This window comes from Mauremys mutica, chromosome 7 (genome assembly GCF_020497125.1).
Source record: "Mauremys mutica isolate MM-2020 ecotype Southern chromosome 7, ASM2049712v1, whole genome shotgun sequence".
In the NCBI taxonomy this organism is placed as follows: Eukaryota; Metazoa; Chordata; order Testudines; family Geoemydidae; genus Mauremys; species Mauremys mutica.
The window spans coordinates 46897580-46916302 of record NC_059078.1 but is presented as its reverse complement, the minus strand read 5'-3'; the positions used below and the strand labels follow the sequence as shown (position 1 = coordinate 46916302).

General features: G+C 49.6%; 1 protein-coding gene across 1 annotated transcript in view; it reads right to left on the bottom strand.

The window, feature by feature from the left end:
• DOCK3 (dedicator of cytokinesis 3) overlaps nt 1-18723 on the bottom strand; it is a 641328-nt gene that overhangs the window by 319888 nt on the left and 302717 nt on the right. The gene's annotated exons all lie outside the window — the stretch shown is intronic.

Genomic DNA, 18723 nt, shown 5'->3' with positions numbered 1-18723 from the left:
AGTAAACACTGAAGATATTTTCACTAATCTCAAATAGTCAACACCTGTACAAAAACATTTGTAGTAAGAGCAACATCTCTGAAATTGTAACTCAGATGATGATTCTGTTTTTTCATGCTAAAGGGTAACATTATCATCAGAAAATGGACTGCAAGTCTCTAACTGTGCCTGTTTAATCTCCAGAGGAGAGATTTAAATATTAATCTAAATCTAAATTGTTTGAGAGTTTTGTTTTTTTAATGTCTTGTTAATGATTTTGCCATGCCTCGTTATGTACATTCATTTAAACTTTAGTATTTAAAAAATGAAATATCTTGTCAACATGATCAACAGAATAGCTTATGTCCTTCCCCTCTCTTCATACCCTACCCGTTTCAGACATGTCTAAGACCTTGTTGTTCTGACAAACCCAAACACACTACCTAGCAAAACCTGCATGATTTGTTGTCAAAATGGCAGCAGTTGCAGGAACAGAAATTCAACAAACCAAGAGCTTCAGCAACAGCATTCTTATGAGTCTTGCAGTCAGAAAAAATGAATAAAAACAGAGGAAAAAGGCCATTTTATTTATGGGATTGAAAGGTAGTCTATACAAAAGAATAAGCTTTACAAGGGACTGAAATTAAATAATACAATTGGAGGTCAATTAATTTGCATTTTACCAGTAGTGGGCCACTGTATTGATGATCTGATAGGATACAGCAATGACCTACAAAAAAGTGGAAATGAGTAAGCCACTGCTGCATGCCTCAGATGCACTAAGAGGCACAAGAGGTTAAATCCATAAAGGGATTTAGGCACCTAAGTGTCTGCTGGTAAAGTCCCCTTAAACCTGCCACTGGGCACGTGCACAGCAATCTCAGTCCTGTGCCCAGCTGGGATCCTCAAACTAGGCATTCTCTCCTATCTTGCTTGCAGGGCCTGATCTGGCAGGCATTCTCAGAGGTCACCTAACAGATCAGATCCCACACAAAACTTATCTAGAGGAGGAAGTGGTGATGGTGATGTTGCTTCCACCTTATAACGTTTGGCCCAATGGTTAGAGCACTCCCCATGGACATGGGAGACTTGGGCTCAAACTGCCCCCCCCACCCCCGCCTGGATAGTCTAGGCTGAGTCTCTCTCCAATTCTCCTGTAGAAGCCACTCTACTTTGTATAAATAATTAAATATTTATTGGGTCAGAGAAAGAGCAGGAATGACTCTCTAACCCAGTGGCTAGGGCATTCACCCAGTACGTGAGAGACCTAAGTTTGAGTCCCTCTTCCAATCCTGTCCCACCTTCTTTTTGCAAGAAAGGACTTAGGTGCCTAGCTCCAGGAGAAGGTTCATGGCTGTGAATCTCAAACGAAAATAGGCATTTCCCTCAGACCTGGACTTAGGCATCTAACTTCCTTTGAGGGGCAGGGTTTAGATCATACCAGGGCTTAAGTCTTCAGCATTTCATATTAGTTAGTTTAGACAGTTCCCCACTCAATTTGCTGGCATTTGTGGATCCCATTCTTAGGTACTTAACTCTCCGCAGGAGTTATACAGGGTACCTGGTTCAGTGTTATAAATTCCACTAGATGACAGGGTGTCTAAAATTTAGGCACTGCAATGCTTAGACTAAGTCCTATTTTAGGATCTAGTCCAAGGCCTTTTGTCTTCTTTAACCACAAGAGAATTGCAGCAATAAAATACTAATGCACACCTACTCCTATTTCTGACTCATCATAGCTTACTACTACATTATAATGACTAATAGGGCTATTAGAGTATGGCTTATTAATCTTATACTTCATTATTTTTGAACACCCTTCCTAAAGTTTTGTGGGGTTTTTTATGCAATGTATCCTTCAACCGTGAAAAATGATTGTTTCAATCCTCATGTTGAATATATTTATTGTTTGTTTATTTTTCTAACCCACTATCTCTTTTAAAAAGTTGTTCCCTGAACTGTTTGCATCCTCTTCCCCTCTTCCCACTCCATCTCTATCCCCAGAAGTAGGGAACAGGTGTTCTCAGTGAGTTTCAATGATGAGGTCTCAATGTGCCTATAGAGAGTTTGGTGTACGCTATGGAATCATCAAAAAAAGCCCAAACAGTACATTACATTTGCATTTGAACTAACACTATTCCTACAGATAAACTAAAAATATTTTGTACTCAGCTGTGAAAATAGTCTCTCCCCTCCATTACCATCACAGATCACCATAATACACAGATGACATGCAAAAAATGACATGAAATGGAAGATGGCTAGAATTTGCACAGGATATCCATATCTGAGTCTCACTTCTATAAAACATTTTTAATCTTATCTTGTGGCTGTGATGGAGGCAAAGATGAGTTTTTTCCCCTCCCTCAAGGCATCTACAAAGCCCCAATCAGTAGTGTTCTAGGGTGATGAGCATCCACACTGTGTCTACTTGCATGCAAAGGCAAAATGCTTCACATTGTGGGGAATTTTTAGTGTATACATGCCATTTTCATTTTTATTATATATTTACAAATATTTTTTAGAAAGCTTAGAGAGGTTTCCAGTTCTGTATAATAGCTGTATAAAAGCTGCCATGCTCAACTCTCTTTGAACTCCCTATGTATCTTGTTGTTTTGACATCAAATGCTATGTTCATTGAAAGTCTATTTCTAGTTTCTCTCCACTTCAAAACTTCCTTCAAAACTAGTGTATTTGTAAGAAATCTTGATATATTACTTATCTTAACTTAAAAATAAAATAGTTCAATTTAAAGACAAACAGCTGAGGCCTGGAAGAAACATGATCAGTAGCTCTGTCTTCTGCCCATCTACAGTACTCACCCTATAGGCATTTCAGAATGATGCATAAATAAACATTCAATTGATCAAAACGAAGGATAAACAAATGTTTAGAGGCTAGATTTAAACCCTTCTAAAGATCTGCAGCTATCTCCAGTGTCCCACTGTTACTGCTGTGCTGCTGGGCCTATATACCACTGATCAATGTAGATTAAATCCAGCAGCAATTCCAATGGCAAGCTGATTTACAGGAAGCTCCATGGAACAGTTTCACAACTCAGAATACATTTCCCCACAATGTTATATAGGTTAAAAACGATGTACATACCAACAAATACTATTCAGCTTATACCATTTAAAAAAAAACATGCACATTTTCATATGGAAAGGGTAATTTGTTTTTCTTAGAAAACAACATCAATTTTAGGTAAATTTTGTTCATGTTAAGCCACATTGTTCAGCTTCATAATCAGTAACCTGATTCACAAGGCCTAAGACAAAATGATTCTGACAAGAGAGGAGATGAAAAAGAAAAGTTATTTACCTGTACAATAACTGGAGTTTATTTTAGATGTGTGGTTCCCTATCTGTAGTCTATTAGAAGAGTGCATGTACTCTATGTGCCCAAGACTGGAAGATCTCTTCTAGCAGACTCCATTGGTCCACAGCTGCACTCTTCACCTCCTTGAGCGCTGAACTGAGGGCATAAGTGGCAGTGTGGACTGACTGCCTCTCTCGTTCCCTTTCTACTGTGAATAGCCATAGGCCAAGGCTCTGCAGTAGAAGGGAAGGAAGGTGGATAGTGGAATACAGATAGGGACCACGTATCTCAAAGAACTCCAGTTATTATACAAGGTAAGTAAACTTTCTTCTTTGAGTGATGGTCCTTATGTGTATCCACTCAAGGTGATTCACAATCAGTATTCATTGAGGAGGGTAGGTTGGTCTGCATCTGCTCTACCACCAGTTGGAGGACTGCTCTGCTGAAGGGTGCATCTACTGTAGAAGATCATACAAGAGCATAATGGTTCACAACGGTGTGAACAGAGCTGCTCTACAGATCTCCAGAAGAGGGCTATGTTGAAGTGAAGCAACAGTTGCAGCCTGGGCTCTGGTCAAGTGGGCCTTTGTGTGGGAGATGGGCTGCCATTAACTCATAACAAAGGATGGTGCAACCCAAAATACATTTGGAAAGTCTCTGTGAAGAGATTGCTTGCCCTCTCATATGTACCATAAAATAGTCAACAGTTCAGGAGATTTCCTGAAGGGTTTTGTCTTCTGTAGATAGAATGACAAGGGTCATCATGCATCCAGAGAGTGTAGTTTCTTGTCCTCTCTGGTGGCATGTAGTTTTGAATAGAAGATAGGTAAATGGATGACCTGCTTTAGATAAAATTACTATGTGGATGAATTTGGGGGGTAACCTCAGGGAAATTTTGTCCTTATGGAAGACAGTATAACCTGGTACAGCCACAAAAGCTCCCAGTTCACCTACTCTTCTGGCTCAGGTGATTGCAATCAGCAAAGCAACCTTCACAGATAGATGAAAGAAGAAACATGAGGCTGAGTTGAAATGGAGCTTTCATTAACGCTTTACAGGTCTTGGTGGACATACCATATCAGGGTAGGGTTCAGTATCAGGGGAAAGATTCTGTCCCTTCAGAAGCAATATTGTAGTAGGATGGGGAAAGACTGAATGGCTGTCCACCAGAGGGTGAAAGGCACTAATGGTTTCCAAAAATACTCACAAGGAGCTGAGAGATAGTCCTGACATTTTTAGAAAGAAGAGGTAATCCAGAATAGTAGGGATATCAGCATCTTCTGGGGGGTGATATTGGACAACAATGGCACCACCCAGAAAATCTTTTCCGTTTTGCTATGTAATATTTCCTTGTGGAATCTTTTCTACTACTGCTAAGGATGGATTGTACTGCCTCTAACCATAACTTTTCTAGGTCTGTCATCCATCCAAATATCATGCTGCTATATGGAAGGATGCCAAGGTCTGGTCTACACATCCACATCCATGAGTACCATAGCCATGCTGACATAATCCCTAGGCACAGCTAGGTCAATGGAAAAATGCTTCCATCAAACTAGCTAATGTCACTCTGCTGCTGTAGACTGCGTCTACGTAATGGAGTTATGCAGCATAGCTACGTTGCCGTAACTATGCCACTATAGTCCCTGTAGATTAGACATGGCCTGAGTTGGAGTGTTTCATCTTGCCTTTGTCCTAAGCCAGTAGGTCGGAGAGGAGCTGAATATGGATGCACAAGCTCAAGGACTCAGGAACCAGAACTGCCTGGGCCACCCCTAGTTGCAATCTTTTTTGATCTTCCTCACAGCTTGAGTAAAGGTGGGATGGGTGAAAAAGGATACATCAGTTGTCCTGACTACTGAAATAGAAATGTGTCCCATCTGGAGTCATGGCCTGGAGCTACTCTGGAGCAGTAGGCTGGATATTTCTTGTTCCCTTGAGATGCAAAGAGATCCCCAAATGGGAATCTCCACTGATTAAGCTGCTCTCTGTATCACCAAGTTATGTTTGGAGAAGTATCTGCTGAAAGGTGCATGGCTAAAAAACGGTTACCCACCTTTTTGTAACTGTTGTTCTTCGAGATGTGTTGTTCATGTCCATTCCAAGCAGGTGTGTGCACGCCGCGTGCACGCCAGCCGGAAGATTTTCCCCTAGCAGCGTCCGTAGGGTCGGCCTTGGTGCCCCCTGGCGTGGCGCCTCCATGGCACCCTATATAGGGGCCCGCTGACCCTCCACCCCCTCAGTTCCTTTTTGCCGGCACTCCGACAGAGGGTCAGGAGGGTGGGTATTGGAATGGACACGAACAACACATCTTGAAGAACAACAGTTACAAAAAGGTGGGTGACCGTTTTTTCTTCTTCGAGTGATTGTTCATGTCCATTCCAAACAGGTGACTCACAAGCCTGAACCTAGGTGGTGGGATCGGAGTTCACTGCAGATTGAAGCACCGCGCGGCTGAAGGCTGCATCGTCTCTGGCCTGGTGCGTGATGGCATAGTGCGACGTAAATGTGTGGATTGAAGACCACATGGCAGTTCTGCATATTTCCTGTGTCGGGATCTGAGCCAGGAACACCGTGGAGGAGGCCTATGCCCTTGCTGAGTGGGCCGTGATCGGCAGGGCAGGCACCTTAGCCTGATTGTAGCATTTGCGGATTCAGGCCGTGATCCAGGAGGAGATACGCTGTGATGAGACTGGGAGTCCCCTCATCCTGTCGGCCACAGCAACAAAGAGCTGGGTTGATTTCCTGAACGGTTTGGTCCTTTCAATATAGAAAGCTAGGGCCCTGCGGACGTCCAGGGAATGCAGTCTACGCTCCGTGCTGGAGGAGTGTGGCTTTGGATAGAACACAGGGAGAAAAATGTCTTGACCCATGTGGAATTGGGAGACTACCTTCGGAAGGAACGCCGGATGTGGCCTAAGTTGGACCTTATCTTTATGACAGACAGTGTATGGGGGCTCGGATGTCAGCGCCCTGAGCTCTGAGACCCTCCTGGCCGAGGTGATGGCCACGAGGAATGCGACCTTATATGAACGATATAGCAGAGAGCATGAAGCCAGAGACTCGAAGGGGGGCCTTGTGAGGGCAGAAAGAACCAAATTGAGGTCCCAGGCCGGGGCTGGTTGTCGAATATGTGGAAACAGTCTGTCCAGGCCCTTGAGGAAGCAACCAACCAGTGGGTTCGTGAAAACCGAAGCACTTTGCTCTCCTGGGTGGAACGCTGAGATGGCCGCCAAGTGGACCTGAACGGAAGAGATGGAAAGTCCTAGCTGTCTCAGATGAAGCAAATAATCCAGGATAAGAAGGATCGGGGCGAGCAAAGGAGCCTGTCCCCGCTGTTCGGCCCAGATGGAGAAGCGTTTCCACTTAGCCATGTAAGTGGCCCTGGTAGAGGGTTTTTCTGCTACCAAGCAGGACTTGCCTGACCTGTTGAGAGCATTGCATCTCCACAGGGTTCAGCCATGGAGCATCTAGGCTGTGAGGGGGAGTGACTCTAGATTCGGGTGTCGGAGGTGGCCCCGATCCTGTGTGATCAAGTCTGGGAGCAGGGGCAGAGTGAGGGGCGCCCGAGTAGACATATGCAGGAGTGACGTGTACCAGTGTTGGTGCGGCCACGCCAGCGCTATCAGGATGACACGAGCGCGATCCCTGCGGATCTTGAGGAGTACCCTGTGGACCATTGGAATCGGGGGAAAGGCGTAAAGCAGACCCTCTTCCCAGGAGAGGAGGAAGGCATCCGTCAAAGACCCCGGACTGCAGCCCATGAGGGAGCAGAAACGTTGACACTTCTTGTTTTCTCTCGAGGGATAGCCCCAGAGACAGAAAATTGGGCATACTACATCTCGGTGAAGGGACCACTCGTGACCCTGGAATGAGCGGCTGAGAGCGTCCGCCAGTCCATTCTGCTCCCCCGGAAGGTAGGATTCTGTCAGGCGAATTGCATTCCGAACACAAAAGTCCCATAACGCAAGGGCTTCCCGGCACAGAGGAGAGGAGCATGCACCCCCCTGTTTTTTGATATAGAACATCGCCGATTTATTGTCCGTGAGGACTGAAACGCACCTGCATGCCAGGTGAGATTTGAAGGTTAGGCATGCTAGACGCACTGCTCGCAGCTCCCTGACGTTGATGTGCAAGGAGAGGTCCTCTGGTGACCACAGGCCTTGGGTCCTGAGGTTCCCCAGATGCGCCCCCCCACCCCAGATCCGATGTGTCTGTTATCAAGGATAGGGAGGGCTGGGGCCTGGTGAAAGGTACCCCCGCGCACACCTTCCGCGGGTCAAGCCACCACTGGAGGGAATCGAGCACCGTTCGGGGGAGCGTCACCACAGAGTCTAGGGCGTCCCTGGCTGGCCGGTACACAGTCGCCAACCAGGACTGGAGAGGGCGCAGCCTGAGCCTGGCGTGGCTCACCACATAGGTGCACACCGCCACGTGACCCTGTAACTTGAGGCAGTTTCTTGCTGTGGTGGTCGGGACGCGTTGGAGACCGAGAATGACCTTGGACATGGACCGGAACCTGGACTCCGGTAGGTACGCCCTGGCGTGTGTTGAGTCCAGAACTGCCCCTATAAATTTATCATTTGAGTGGGAGACAGGGTGGACTTGAGCCTCTACCTGTGCCTTGGCACGGCCCTTGATGAGCCAATCGTCCAGGTAGGGGAACACCTGAATCCCCTGCTTGCTCAGGAAGGCTGCCACAACTGTCATGCACTTTGTGAAAACCCTCAGGGCTGCTGAGACGTCCGAAAGGCAGCACTGTGAACTGAAGATGGGCGTTGCCCACAATGAATCCGAGGTAACGCCTGTGCTGGGGGATTATGACAATATGAAAATATGCATCCTTCAAGTCGAGGGCGGCATACCAGTCCCCTGGATCCATGGAGGGAATGATAGAGGACAGGAAGATCATTCAGAACTTGAGCTTCTTTACAAACTTGTTCAGACGCCGCAAGTCCAGAATAGGTCTGAGGTCCCCTTTTGCCTTTAGTATTAGGAAATAACGGGAGTAGAAGCCCCTGCCCCCGAGTTCCTGAGGAACTTCCTCCATTGCCCCTGCTGCGAGGAAGGACTGTACTTCCTGAGTTAGAAGTTGCTTGTGAGAGGGGTCCTTGAAGAGGGACAGGGAGGGGGGCTGGTGGAACGGGAGGGAGGAGAACTGGATAGAATATCCTCTCTCTACCATGCGAAGCACCCAACTGTCCGATGTGATTCAGGACCAGGCATGGTAAAAAGGGGACAGACGTGACCCAAAGGTAGGGTTGGGAGGATCCAGAGTCCCTGACCATACCATCAAACTGGGGGCCTAGGCCCCGATGGTGACCTTGTCTGGCCGGATGACTGGCTGGAGGGCTGATGTTGGTGCCTCCTTCTGCCATTCCTGCCTCACCTGTGCCCGGCGTCCGAGCGGTTCTGAGGCTGGTAAGGACGTGGGGCTGGTTGCGGTCTGAATTGCCTTCGCTGGGTTACTGGGGTGTGCAAGCTCAGGGAGCGAAGGGTAGCCCTCAAATCCTTCAGGCTGTGTAACCTCTTGTCTGTCTTTTTGGAGAAGAGCATGGGCCCCTCGAAGGGGAGGTCCTGGATGGTCTGTTGAACCTCATGAGGAAGGCCTGAGACCTGAAGCCCGGATCCCCGCCTCACGACCAGGCCAGTCGCCAGTGTGCAGGAGGCTGCATCTGCCGCATCTAAGGCTGCCTGGAGGGATGCTCGGGAGATCAACTTCCCCTCCTCAACCAAGACCGAAAACTCTGTTCACGAATCTTGGGGAAGAAGTTCAGCGAACTTAGACAACGCCGAGCATGTATTGTGTCCATACCAGCTCACTATAGCCTGTTGGTTGGCTATATGTAACTGCAGCCCCCCTGCTGAATACACCTTTTTGCCAAACAGATCCAACTTTTTGGCCTCTCTGTTCTTAGGTGTAGACCCTTGGAACCCCTGACACTCCCTTTGATTGGCCGCATCCACTGCTAAAGAGTCTGGGGGAGGGTGGGCATACAGGTGCTCGTGGCCCTTGGAGGGCACGAAGTAGCGCCTCTCTGTCTTTTTGGTCGTAGGGGCCAATGAAGCTGGCGTCTGCCACAAAGTACGGTACGTGTCAGCTATTTGATCAATGGTAAGGCCACCCTGGATGGGCCCGAGGGGGCCAGGATGTCCACTAGCGGGTCCACATCCACCTCAATCTCCTCCGCTTGGATCGCCAGGCTCTGGGCTGCCCTCTTGAGTAGCTGCTGGAGCATCCGGTTGTCCTCTAGGGCCGGTGCCGTTGCAGTACCCACGACCGCCTCATCCGGAGATGAAGAGGAGGAGATCACCTGCAACAGACCTTCCTCTGCACCGTCCATCTCTTCAGGGGCTTGCGGCACACAGTATTGCGGTTGCGTGGCCGGTGCAGATTCGAGACGCGGCACGGCAGCTGGTACTGGGGTCGACACCGAACAACAAGGCATGCCTGGTGGTGCCGGAACCAGGGCCCCCGCCGGTGCCGGTGCATGGCTAGGGGGTGCTGGACTTTGTTGCTGCACACCCCTGCCGGATGGAGGTGCCAGTGGTAGAGGTATTTGCGCCGGAGTCACCGACGTCGAGGAGACTGATGCGGACCTGGAGCGAGGTCCGAACGCCTGTCCCACGGACTGATGGTAGGCCCAGGGAGTCCAGAATGGCCACTGGGAGGGCGGTTGCCACTGCTGCTGCCACTGCGGCGGGTAAGGTTGATAGCTTGCCTGCGAAGCCGACCTCCTGCTCCTCGATCTACTGGAGTGGTAAGACTCCAACTCTGAGGTCTCTGAATAGGAGGACCTAGGGGGAGCATTACCCACTGTCGCCGTGGAGCGGTGCCACGGGGCCAGAGAACGCTCTCTCTGCACCGGAGCCGACGGGGTAGCGCGGGGCGGGGACCGAGGCAACATCATGGCTGGCTTGCCCTGTGATTGTATCAGGGGACGGGCCACGGGCAGCGGCTCCTTGCGCTGGTGCGGAGAGATCGGCACCGGGAGGCTCAACAAGTCAGAGGCCGCCTCAAACGCCTGAGGCGTCGATGGAAGACGCACATCCTCGCTGAGGTCTGGGAACCTGGGCCGGTCCGGACTCGACCACCCCCTCTCTGGGAGTCGACGGAGCAACGGGAGGATGAGTCTGTGGCCCGGCTTGTCCACTTGCACTCGTGGACAGAGTCGGACTTTTAAGGTCCTGGCGGGGTCTTCGTTCCCTCACCGGCCTCTTCTTTTTAGCGGGCACCGGAGAAGGTGAACGGTGCCTCACGGAGGACAATTTTTTGTGTCCTGACTCCCTCCGGTGCCGGGATTTGGAGGCTTTGGCCTGGGCCTCGTGTCTTGATACCAGTGCCGGGGAGCTGCGCACCGAAGATGAGGTGCTGGGTGCCGGGTCCACTGCAAGGCCGCCTCCATCAGGAGCACTTTGAGTCTCTGCTCTCTGTCCTTAAGAGTCCTGGGACGGAAGCCCCTGCAGATACTGCACCGCTCTCTTTGGTGGCTCTCTCCGAGGCACCTTAAGCAGGAAGAGTGTGGGTCATTCTTTGGCATAAACTTCCCACAGTCCTTGCAGAGTTTAAACCCTGGGGACCCGAGCATGCCCCAGCAGGGTGACGAATACGTTGGGGGAACCCCCCACAACAACTATCAACTATGTTCAACTAACTCTAAGCTAAAACTAAACTATATACACGGACAACGGGACACTGCTAATCTCGCTGTAAGAGCGAGCAAGGTTCCAGCTAGCCGTCACTGGCGGTAAGAAGGAACTGAGGGGGTGGAGGGTCGGCAGGCCCCTATATAGGGTGCCATGGAGGCGCCACTCCAGTGGGCGTCAAGGCCGACCCTACAGACACTGCTAGGGGAAAATCTTCCGGCTGGCGTGCACATGTCGTGCACACACCTGCCTGGAATGGACATAAACAATCACTCAAAGAAGAACAGGGTGATCTGGTGGTGAATGAACTAGTTCCAGAGATTGACTATTTCTACGAAAAGAGAGGTTGACTTTTGCTCTCCCTTGTTAGTTCATATAGTAAACTGTTGTCATGTTGTCTGATATGACTCGAACATGCAAAGTCTGGATAAATGGTAGGAATTGTTTGCAGGCTTTGTGTACTGCATGAAGCTCCAGAAGGTTTATGTGCAATTGGGATTTTTGGTGAGTCCAGATATCCTGCACTATGTGTTCATCCAGAATGGCTCCCACCCTAGTAGGGTGGCATCTGTAATCAGTCTTTCTGTGGGTAGTGGAGGGATGAAATACCATCTTCCTGTTCTCGCACCAGGAGAGAGAAGCCAGAACTCTGTGGGAGAGCGGCATCAGTTTGCACAGACTGTGCTTGCTTAAATGCTCCGTAACCAAGCCTATAGACATAGATGGCAAACTCTCACAAAAGGTGTCACATAGGTACACTTGGCCATGTGACCTAGGAGGAGCAGACATGATCAAACTGTCATCTGGGGGCTCAGCTGTAGCTGAGTGCTGAGATCCCTCAAAACTTGGAATATATCCTCAAGTAGGTATGCTTTGGCATTCATTGAGTCTAGGGTCATCCCAATAAAGTCTGTAGTCTGTGTGGGAACTAAAATGGACTTTTCTACATTTACTTGAAGCCCTTAGAAGAGTTAGAGATTGAGGATGGACAGGGTTGTTGCCCATTCTTCTTGATATGAATTCCCCCGTGAACAATCAATCATTGAAGAAGGGGAACACTGACAAGCCATGACAGTACCAACAGTACGTTCATATATAGTCTCACTACCACTGAGAGGTCTAAGAGGAGCACTCTCTGTTGATAATGATCTAAGCCCATGGTGAATCAGAGGAATCTCCTGCATGCAGGGTGGATATCTATGTGGAAATAAATGTCCTTTAAATTGAGAGCTGTGAACTAATTGTTCTTGTCCAGTGAAGGGATTCCAGAAGCTAGGGTGATCATTCTGAACTGCAGATGGTAGATAAAGATATTCAGCTGTTTGAGATCTCCTTTCTTCTTGGAGATGAGGAAATACCTTGAATAAAATCCTTTTTGTCTGTGCTGAGAAGTTACTGGTTTTAAAGCTCCCAAATGGAATAGAGAGTCTAATTCCTTGTCTGAGCAACCTCTCATGAGAAGGGTTTCTGAAGAGGGATGGGAAAGTGTTTTCTCGGGGTCGGGGAAGGGAGAGGAATTATACTGTATAATTAGAGGTAATTATCTCCAGAACCAATTTGTCTGATGTTATTAGGTGCCAAGCCTGGGAAAAATGAGCTAGGCAGCCACCAAATGGGATGCAGGAGTCCTGACAAGTAAATATGGCAAGGGAACTGATTCGCAGCTTTTGAAAGTACCATTAAATAAATTTCTTGGTGGGAGGCTGGAAGGAGAATGAAGGTGGAAAATTATGCTTATTATGCCACATTCTCTTGCATTTCGTAGGTGGTTCATAAGCCCTCTGGTGGTAGAATAGTTCAGGGGCTCGGCTGTGGTCTATAAGGTTGAGTCTTGGGTTATTTCCTCCCTGGTGCGGGGGTATAGATACCGTATTTTTCCGTGTATAAGACTATACTTTTTCCTAAAATCATTAGACTAAAAATTGAGGGTCGTCTTATACACGGAAGTAAGCCCCTATCCACCCCCCCACCCCCAAACTCCCCTGCCCTCTCTCCAACACCCCCTCCCTGCCCCCTTACCGCGCTTCCTGGATGTGGCTGGCGGCGCTACAGTCCGGCCGTGGCTGGAGCTGGGAGCCCGGGACACGGGGCTGGGCCAGGAGTCACGCAGCCGGAGCCCGGAGCCAGAGGATGTGGCGGGAGCCAGGCGGCCGGAGCTGGGGAGGGCCGCGGCCAGAGCCACGCAGCCGGAGCTGGAGCCGGGCAGCCGGGGCTGCCGCCATGCCCGGACCCGCGCTGCCGGAGCCCGGCCGCGTGGCAAAAGAGCAGGAGCCGGGCGGCTGGAGCCACGGGGCCAGGCAGTGTCCGGAGCCGGGCATCCCGGTAGGTGGGGTCGCGGCCGCCGCAGTGCCCGGACCCGCACTACTGGAGCCGGGGACACGGGGCCGGATTCGGGCGGGCGGGGAAGCGGGGCCGGGGCTGGAGCCGGACGGCCGGGGACGCGGAGCCGGAGACGGGCGGCCGGGAAAGCGGGGCAGGGAACCCGGAGCCGGGGCTGGAGCCGGGCAGCCGGGGAAGCGGGGCCGGGGCTGGGCAGCCGGGCGGCCGGGGACGCGGAGCCGGAGCCGGGCGGCCGGGGACGCGGGGCCGGGGACCCGGAGCCGGAGCCGGGCGGCCGGGGAAGCCGGGCTGGGGCTGGGGCCGGGCGGCCGGGGAAGCGGGGCCGGGGCTGGGGCCGGGCGGCCAGGGCAGCGGGGCCGGGCGGCCGGGGAAGCGGGGCCGGGGCTGATAGCTCTTTTGGCGTCCTCTTCCTGGGCCTGAGCGGCAAAGTCAGGGGGGGGACACCTGCAGCGCGGCTGGAGCGGCAAAGAAAAAAAAACAAAAAAAACTTGTGGCATGGCCGGACAGCAAAGCAGGAGGGGAAAAAAACAATCAAACAAAAAAACCTGCAGCGCAGCCAGAGCAGCGGGGGGGAGGGACCTGCAGCGCCGCCGGAGGGGCAAAGCAGGGAAAGAAAACAAAACAAAAAAAACCTGAGGCATGGCCGGAGCGGCAAAGCAGAAGGGGGGAAAAAAACAAAACAAAACAAAAAACCTGAATTTTGGGTTAGAAAAGTGTGGGGGGGCGCGTCTTATACATGGGGGCATCTTCTACACGGAAAAATACGGTACTTAGTAAGCCAAGGGTTGCTCTTGAGTTGTGGAGGGAATGTCATGACTTATCTGTCTTCTCACTAAATAGATTATTTCCTTCAAAGGCAAATCCTCCATGATGGATCAGCTTTCTTTGGGAAATCTGGAGGATTGTGCCAAAAATCCCGTCTCATGACTATGGAAATTGCCATTGAGTGGGAGACTGTATCTACTGCATCTCTTAATGCCTGAGAGCCAATCTAGTCAACAATTTACCTTCATCAATAACTGCTTGGAAATGAGGTCTATTTTCTTGGTGGAGTTTGTTGGTCAATTCTGAGAATGTACTGCAATCAATAAAATCATATTTCAACATTAAAGCTAGGTAGTTTGCTATGCAGAATTGTAAGCTTGCCACAGTGAAGTTCTTTCTAAAAAATGGTCTAAACATTTGGCCTCTTTATAAGAAGGTGTAGAGCTAGTGTGGTTTTGCTTGTTCCTTTCACTGATAGCTTGCACCATAAAAGAGTTCAGAGCACAGCATGAGAATAAGTATTCTTCTCCCTTAGAAGGCAAAAAGTGTTTCTTCTCTGTTCTCTTTGAAGTGGGAGCACAATTGGCTGGAGTATGCCAGACCATCTTTAATTGTCAGGCCTCATTAATTGTCACCTTTCTGGGACCTGTACTCTGGAAGATGTCCAGTAGCTTATGAGGAGTGTCCTGTACTTCCTCCAGGGGGATCTGTAACTGTAATCCTCCTCAGAAGATCCGGGAACTATCTGTGGATGTCAGGCGGTGATGGTGAGGCAGGTGCAACCAACTGGGGATGACGATGATAATCCTGCCAGGACAGGTGGTCCCGCCTGGTCTGGTTGCTCTTCTTCCTCAGATTGTTCCTGAGTGGGTTGAGATCTTCCCTGAGATTTGAAGCCTGACATGACTCCCCTTATGACTCTATAGATTTGGGATGTCTTATATGGATGGCAGGAGCTCCAGCAAGGCCAGTGTTAGGAGTCATAGGGAAAATAGGGCAGTCCCATGGAGCAGGGTGCCACTGGACCGAAAGTGTGCAGTCCCTCCTTTGTAAGAAGGAAGGTGCTCATGAGATCCCAGCACCTCTACTGGGGCTGACCCTTGGTCTTGACAGGGATAGTGAAGATCTCCCACTGATACTGGACCTGTGAGAGGAAAAGGGGGCTTTTATGTTGATGAGCAGTGCCATTGCTATGGGAGGTCTTATGCTTCAGATGATTGATGGTACTGGTGAGTGGTACTGACAATGTGGGTACTTCCCTGATTAATAATGGATCTGACAGTACTGGTGATTCCGGATCCATGTAGACAGCAATGTCCTCCACAGCAGCATATATAACCCCTGAAACAAGAGTGGACCAGGCTTCTTTCCCTCAGCAACACCAATGGTGCTGCCTTTACTGCTGTTCTATTTAGTACTGACGACTCCTTCTCTCTCCACATTGGTTCCAATGGTGTAGGAGGCCTTGCCTTCACATTGGTACCAACAGTGTCCACTGCCTTCTTTCTCTCACTGATACCAAGAATGGCCCATTTATTCTTTAGCTAAGGCCAGTTTTGAGATGATCTTACCTTTTATTACCGGGAAACCAGCACAGTGCTCATTGTAAGTTCCTGACACTCCCATACCACGGCATGGAGTCTCACCCAATTTAGACAGTTTTGGAGAGGAGGTCCTCTTTTTGGATGAGGACTTGGAGGGGTTCTCTCACATGTCTTGTGAGAGTACTTGCTCTTACCCTCTTCATGCCTTTGTTTGGCTCTGCTCCAGTGATCCCTGGAGCCAGAGCTCACTGTGCTCTGAGGGACACTTCTTGGTGCTTCTGCCTGATGCACGGGAGGTCTGACAGGCCAGAATTGGACTAGGGCCTCATAGTCTGTATTCATGAGTTTGATAGGTTCAGCTCAGAAAGGACGAGCAGGAATATGGGCTTCCCCGTGTCATAGAAGCACATGTCATGGTTACTGCTGACTGGGTAAGCCCAGCCATGCAGATCTTAAATCCTGGGATCCTGGACATACTAGGCACTGCATAAAGGTGAATGTTAAGGTGAGAGAAACCCTCAAGACTACTAAACTACACTAATTATAAAAATTATCTAAAAATAGATTTTAAAAACTATTTACAGTTATCTACAAGTTTTGAATCAGAATGCTAGCTAACACTCTGGACTCTGAAGAGATTCCACCTCAAACCATGGGTGGTAGAAAGGAACTGAAAGGGACTCCATACTGTCACTTATGCCCTCAGTTCAGAAAACTGCAGGTGCAGACCAACTGACACGGCTAGAAAATGTCTTCTGGTCTCAGACACATGGAGTGCATGTGTAAGTGGGGGAATAGTCCTGCTATTGTGGGGAACTTTCCCGGCTTCTGTGCTACCCCGGTGAAGTGGGCTAGCGAAAGGATCTGAGTCCTCGCTCCCACTTCCTTTACCCAGAGGCCTCCCTGCCCTTGAGGGCTCCCCTTCCACTTTCCTGTCTGGCAGAGTTCTCGTAACCCCAACAAGGCTGGGCCCAGGATTCCTGGGGGGCTTGACCCCCCACCCCTGCTGTGGTCACCTAGGACAGGGGCTAGGGTGTCCCCACTCCGGGGTACCCTCTCTGCACTGGGCACCTCCCTGACCCACTGATTATTCCATACAATTTAAAGCAAATACAAGTTGTTTAATTAACAATTAATTTTAAAAAAGAATAAGGAAAAATGTGAAAGGTTACAGGAAAACACATCAACCTGCTCCGTGGCAGAGAACATTACAAAGAGTGTCTGTGGACATCAAGGCAGTTCACAGTCTGTTCCTTGTAGGTCCCAGGCCTCCGTGTCAGGCCCTGGCTGTGCTGCAGGGATGCTGCAGGTTGGACACTTGCAGTGGTGGTGGCCGCACACCTCCGGGCTTTGGGGGGTGGGACCCTTCTACCCAGCGTCAGTCCCCCGTCAGGTTAAGAACCCCCTCCCAGCCTGGCCTGCAAGGACCCTTGGCTGGGGGCGTCTTTCTGCACTCAGCCCTTTGCCCAAGGTCCCCCACCTTGGCTGGCCCCAGTTGCTCACCACACCTGGCTCTCTGGCTGCAGCTCTGCTCCCAGCACAGAGTCTGCTCTCCCTGGGCTGCGTCTCTGGCTCTGTGGCTGCAGCTCTGCTCCCAGCACAGGATCTGCTCTCCCTGGGCTGTGTCTCTGGCTCTGTGGCTGCAGCTCTGGCCCCTCTGGATCTGGCACGGCTCTGCTCTCCAGCTCAGCTTGGGCCCCTGTTTTCTCCTTAGCTTGGCCCCACTCTGTCTGACCCAGGCAATTCCAGCTCACACGGAGGACGGGACCCACCCTGGCCTTCTGTCTCCTTGATTAGCCTGCCTGCCCTGTCAATCAGGCTGACCTGGAGCATTAGCATCTCGCCATTGTTCCTGGGGACTGTCAGTCTCAGGGTCCTGATTTCCCATCGACCCCTCCCCTTTTAGTGCTGGGAGCTAGCAACTAAAACACCCCCACTGAATGTTAGTAAGGGGGCAACAGTCCCCTTACACATGCACACCTTGAGTGGAATACACATAGGGACCATCACTGGAAGAAGAACAATGAAACACCATACAGTAACTCCTCACTTAACGTCTTCCCGGTTAACCTTTCATTATTAAGTCACTGATGTATTAGAGAACATACTCCTCTAAAGTCCTGCAATGTTCCCTTATAATGTTGTTTGGCTCCCCGCACTCGACCTTCCCGGCATTGCAGCTGGGGAGTTGGCAAGCTCCCATGCCCTGACCCCACTCCCTGGCAGGAGCACCGGGGCAAGAGGGGGGGCACGGAACAGGGCAAGCCCCCTCACCCTGACCCTGCTACACCTCTGCCTCAACCAAGCTTCACAATCATCATTGGTGAGTAGAGTATTAAATTGTTTGTTTAAAATTATTTAAAACTTATATTGTATATGTATATTGTGTCTTTTGTCTGGCAAAAAAAAATTCCCTGGAACCTAACTCCCCCTATTTACATTAATTCTTATGGGGAAATTGGATTCGCTTAACACCTTTTCACTTAAAGTTGCATTTTTCAAGAACATAACTAGGATGTTAAGTGAGGAGTTACTGTTCATAAGCTGCAAAGACATGCATACCCAGATAGAACACTTAAAACTAAATAAAAGCCACATCATACAAAAACTTTTAAATCCACACATTTTGTTAATGGAATTAATATAATGAGCAGGGTTTATATAACATGCTTTCATTTCACACTATTTATAGATGGAAAAGACCGATTAAGTACCCTGATTTTTTTTTTTTGCCAGTACAATACCGTTCCCTGTTGTACTATTTTCCAATTCTGTAAATGTGAAAAGCAATAAGGATCCCATGAATACATAGGTGCTGGAACTAGGGGTGCTGCTGCACTCTCTGGATTGAAGTGATTTCCATCATATAAAGGGTTTACAGTTTGGTTCAGTGGTTCTCAGCACCCTCACTATACAAATTGTTCCAGCACCCCTGCATGAATACTCTTGGAAGACTATTCCACAGACTAAGAAATCTTATTGCAGGGCTTGACAAGCCAATTAAAGCTTTGTTGTTGACAAGTATGAAACTTGCCCTTATAAGGGATTCTGATCAGTTTCTGCAGAATCTATTTTTTTATTTAAACAAAAATTAAGTTTTTTGCCTTTTAGGTTGTGGAGATAGCCT